Here is a 5,262-nt window from a genome sequence, read left to right on the forward strand (position 1 = left end):
GACACGTTCGAAAGCCCAGCGCGAACCGAGTGCGACGCCCTACCACGTCCTTCGCCCAACACGGAGCTACTTATAGACGAGGCTGGCAGGCGGTTTACAAACCGCCTGCGCGCGTGCGGCGCACGAGCAGTTGCGTGGCAAACGACCGTGTCTGCAGCCCAAAACACCGCCGAGGCATGCCGCCCACGCAGCGCGCCGCTTCAGCGGGCGCCGCAGGACGGACTCGTAGCCTGGCAGAGGGCATCGTCTCGTGTGGCGTCGCCCCTGCCCCAACTGGAGTGGCCCAGTCTTTTCGGGGCAGAGACTGCGAAGCACTTGGACCGACGGCGGACTACGACGGAACGCTTCAGCCCCGCCAACGGGCAAACCCACGCTTTCGAAGGAGACATTTTCCGCTTCGCGGCGACTATTTCGTCGTGCAGTTTTCTTCGCGCTCGCAGACGGCGCACTCGCGTAACCGCATCACTACCGCTTCGGGGCGCACCCTTGTCCTCCCCGTTCCGCGCAAGAATTTTTTCCGATTCCTATTCCTGCGACGAAACCCAGACTAGGGCGCCTGCACCCGTGCGGTGACGCGGACGAGTGACCTTTTTGCAAGAGCTCGACGTACTCCGAAGGCAAACAACGCAACGTGCGATCACGCTCGCTTAGCGCACGGCGCGGGAATCGGCCGGCATTTGCTTCCCGCGTTTGTCCGTGCACGCAAGCTTCCGACTCTCTCGCAAACGTGCGCGCTACTGCTGTCGCAACAGACGTTTGCGCCTCGCGATTCAGACCGCACTTTCCCTGCAGGTGTCCGACTCCATCCTGCGGCGGTCTCTTCGGAGGCGCGCACTAGCCGCGCTGCAGTAGTACAATGCCTCGTTTCCGTCTCTGCGAAGTTTTGGCACAACAGTTCAGTTCGCCACCGTCTCCCTCACGTGAGGCCGCTGGCGCGTGGCTTCAGCACTCAACGTACTGTCCGTGATGCCGACGCGGTCAAAACGAGTCGACGGACGCACGTTCCCTTGTGCGCCGAAGGCTCTCTTGATATGTGATCCGACCCTCAGACAGACGAAGCCAAGGGAAGACCCAAGGCCGCAATGTGCGTTCAAAGAATCAGTGCTCAGTGTGTCCTGCAATTCACACCAAGTCTCGCAGCTGGCTGCGTTCTTCATCGACCCGAGAACCGAGTGATCCACCGCTTAGAGTCGTGAAAAGTAGTTTGTTCAATTCCGTACAGTACAACCAGGGTTTTAGGCACGTGGCGTCTCCCTGTGTGTGGTTTCGAAGGGCACCTTTCTGCGCGCGCTCCTCGAGTCTGCGCGCTCTTTCGACAGCCGCGTCTCAGACAGCTGGTAGCATATAGGCGCACCACACCCTGCTACTTGCGTGTTGCGTTTCCAGCTAAACCCCGCGAGCCTTTGTGTGCACGTAAGCCTCCACTCTGTATGCACCAGGATCAGATGTAGGACCAAGATGCAGTGGAGCCGCTCACGGCTACACACCCGCGGGGGCGTGGCTCCCCTTACCACGTCTTTTTCTTTTTTGCGAGCACTCGAAGCCGGTTTTCCCTGCCAACCACCCACCGGACCCGTGTGCTACGTGTGCACGTTCACATTGCTCCACGAAAATTGGAAAAAAGCCGCAAGGCCATGAGGGGGCACGAGCAGCTGTGGAGTCTTTCACGGCGACACGGCCACGGGTGGGGTCTCGCCCCCATCGACGTGTCTCGCTTTTAGTCATCAGAAGGGTACTCAAATTGACCACAATGTCCCTAACACACAAACACGCTTTCGCATCGGCGGATTGCCGCAGCACACCCGCTGCTGATCCGACAGTCTACTTGAGACGACGGACAAGAGCCCGGCGCGCGTACTCGCGCGGCTCTCCAAAACCACTCGGCCAGTGCCAGGGACAGCTTTCGGCGCCGGAGCCGCAACAATTCTACTCGAGGCGGAAGACGAAGCCAGCAAGAGCCTGGCCGCAAGTGCGTTCAAGTTTCGAGACTTCAGTCCCTCGTCTGTCCGTAAATCCTCTTTCGACGTGCGGCGCCTTCCCAAAGCGCACAAGTCCGTTAACCGCGGAACGCGTCCGACGTAGCAAAGCCGCGTTTCCTCTCGTACTTCGCAGCAGCGCCGCCTTTCCCTCGGCGGCGGGCGAATAGCCTGCCAACGTCGTCGCATTCAACCGCGATCTCGACATCTCGCGCGTCACGAGCAGGAGCCGACCGGCAGCCTCCGGCCCTGTCGGGCTCGGTGGCACTTGCCGCGGAGGACGGGAGGGCGTTATGGGCCACGGTTCCTATTGTACTTGGCAGCCACACCCTCGTACCGCCAGTTCCATGACCGACCGAATGCCGCGCCGTTCCTTCAGTACTTGGGCAGCAACATAGTCGGGTCGTTACTCCATACTCGCCGCAGGAAGCGACCGGCAGCCGCCAGCCTTTTCAGACTCGGCGGCGTTTGCCGCGGAGGACGGGAGAGCGCTTGCACCGCAGTTCCAACTATGAATGATGGATGGCAGGCAGCTTTAGCTCTCGACCGCCAGTTCCTTGACCGACCTCTACCGTTCCTCTCGTACTGGGCAAAGCTTTGTCGGGTCGTCTTACTCCCATTCCGCGCATGAGCGTCGAGGCGGACTGAAAGCCCACCCATGAAAGTGCGTTACGCCGTTTGTACCCACGGGCGCGGCCAAGCCAACCGTCCAAGGTTGCAGCCGCCGCCCGCTGGGCGCAACAAATTGGGCACGGGGCGCCCCTCAGAATTCAGGCAGTCCCCGCGCATGTTCGGGTATAGCCGTCCCCGCGTCCAAGCGGGGACAGCGGCGGAAAGCGTCGGGCGCAGCGAGCCGCTCCACCCACACGGGGCAGAAACGATCGTCACCCTTCACAGTCCGGTAATGATCCTTCCGCAGGTTCACCTACGGAAACCTTGTTACGACTTTTACTTCCTCTAAATGATCAAGTTTGGTCATCTTTCCAACAGACCGGCGCAACCGAAAGGCCGCGCCGGACATCGGTCCGAAGACCTCACTAAATCATTCAATCGGTAGTAGCGACGGGCGGTGTGTACAAAGGGCAGGGACGTAATCAACGCGAGCTTATGACTCGCGCTTACTGGGAATTCCTCGTTCAAGGGGAACAATTGCAAGCCCCTATCCCAATCACGAAAGAAGTTCCACGGGTTACCCAGTCTTTTCAGACAGGGATAAAGACACGCTGCTTCCTTCAGTGTAGCGCGCGTGCGGCCCCGGACATCTAAGGGCATCACAGACCTGTTATTGCTCTGTTTCGTGCGGCTAGGAGCCGCTTGTCCCTCTAAGAAGGTTGTAAGGTGCTGGGAACCCCGCACCTATTTAATAGGCTAGAGTCTCGTTCGTTATCGGAATTAACCAGACAAATCGCTCCACCAACTAAGAACGGCCATGCACCACCATCCACCGAATCAAGAAAGAGCTCTCAATCTGTCAATCCTCCCAGTGTCCGGGCCGGGTAAGTTTTCCCGTGTTGAGTCAAATTAAGCCGCAGGCTCCACTCCTGGTGGTGCCCTTCCGTCAATTCCTTTAAGTTTCAGCTTTGCAACCATACTTCCCCCGGAACCCAAATACTTTGGTTTCCCGGAAGCTGCCCGCCGAGTCATTTGAGTAACTCAGGCGGATCGCTGGTTGGCATCGTTTATGGTCAGAACTAGGGCGGTATCTGATCGCCTTCGAACCTCTGACTTTCGTTCTTGATCAAAGAAAACATTCTTGGCAAATGCTTTCGCAGTAGTTCGTCTTGCGACGGTCCAAGAATTTCACCTCTAGCGCCGCAATACGAATGCCCCCGTCTGTCCCTCTTAATCATTACCTCGTATTCCAAAAACCAACAGAACAGAAACGAGGTCTTGTTCTATTATTCCATGCAAGTTTATTCAGGCGACTCGCCTGCGTTGAGCACTCTAATTTTTTCAAAGTAAAAGCACCGGCCTTCTCGAGGCACACAATGAAGTGCACCAAGAAAGGACCGGCATGATGTTCAGTCCGAGCCGTCGCATCGGGTAGATGCACTACTCGTCTGGAACTGAGATCCAACTACGAGCTTTTTAACCGCAGCAGCTTTAGTATACGCTATTGGAGCTGGAATTACCGCGGCTGCTGGCACCAGACTTGCCCTCCAATTGATCCTCGTTAAAGGATTTAGAGTGTACTCATTTCAATTACGGGGCCTCAAAAGAGTCCCGTATTGTTATTTTTCGTCACTACCTCCCCGTGCCGGGAGTGGGTAATTTGCGCGCCTGCTGCCTTCCTTGGATGTGGTAGCCGTTTCTCAGGCTCCCTCTCCGGAATCGAACCCTGATTCTCCGTTACCCGTAACAACCATGGTAAGCAAGTAACCTACCATCGAAAGTTGATAAGGCAGACACTTGAAAGAAACGTCGCCGGCTCGTGGCCATGCGATCAGCACAAAGTTATCCAGAGTCACCACACAATACGGGCCGAAACCCGATCGATCTTGGTCTAATAAAAGCACCCGTCGCCCAAAGGGCTTCAGGCTCACTGCATGTATTAGCTCTAGAATTGCCACAGTTATCCAAGTAGGAAGAAACGATCTAAGGAACCATAACTGATTTAATGAGCCATTCGCGGTTTCGCCTTATTTCGGCATGTACTTAGACATGCATGGCTTAATCTTTGAGACAAGCATATGATTACTGGCAGGATCAACCAGGTAATCGTTCAACTGCGCGTCCAGCCATGCCGGACGCCGTTGTTGCGACGCCGAGGCCACCTTCAGGCGCCTCAGCACGCTTCGTTTTTGCAAAGCCCACCTCTTTGCACAGTCCGAGATGACGGCGTTCGAGCTCGCTACGGCGCCCTCCCCGCAGGGCTGGGTATCGCCACGCGGCAAGAAGCACGCACACTCTCGATAGATTCGTTGCGTCGACTCGGTCACGGCTTGCGGGATTTGCCATCAGCCCGCAGCACTGGTGGACCGATCGGCGCTTGCAACGTAGCCGAGACGGCAAAGCCGCCAAGCGACGGGTCACGCCCGCGCCTTCGGCGCTTTCTTATTTGACTCGTCCGAGGACGATGCGGAACACACCTCGATATCGTGGATACGGCGTCGTCCGACAACCAGCCCCTAACGCATCAAGCGGATGAGGCTGCAGACGATTGCCGAGGGATCCACGGGAGAGGCTCCGGGGACACGCTTGACGGGCATGGAGCCCGCCGCATATCAGACACCCAGGTCGCACGCACTCGGGGGGCGACTGCACTCCAACCCCCATATAATAGCAG

General features: G+C 57.5%; 2 non-coding genes across 2 annotated transcripts; both read right to left on the minus strand.

The window, feature by feature from the left end:
• Positions 1–1,039: 1,039 nt before the first annotated feature.
• LOC119451080 (5.8S ribosomal RNA) lies at positions 1,040–1,192 on the minus strand. Its single transcript, XR_005191650.1, has one exon. It is a non-coding gene; the product is annotated as a 5.8S ribosomal RNA (ribosomal RNA).
• Positions 1,193–2,878: 1,686 nt separating this feature from the next.
• Positions 2,879–4,693, minus strand: LOC119451219 (small subunit ribosomal RNA). The gene has a single exon (XR_005191745.1). It is a non-coding gene; the product is annotated as a small subunit ribosomal RNA (ribosomal RNA).
• Positions 4,694–5,262: the final 569 nt, after the last annotated feature.

Source organism: Dermacentor silvarum, chromosome 4, assembly GCF_013339745.2.
Source record: "Dermacentor silvarum isolate Dsil-2018 chromosome 4, BIME_Dsil_1.4, whole genome shotgun sequence".
In the NCBI taxonomy this organism is placed as follows: Eukaryota; Metazoa; Arthropoda; class Arachnida; order Ixodida; family Ixodidae; genus Dermacentor; species Dermacentor silvarum.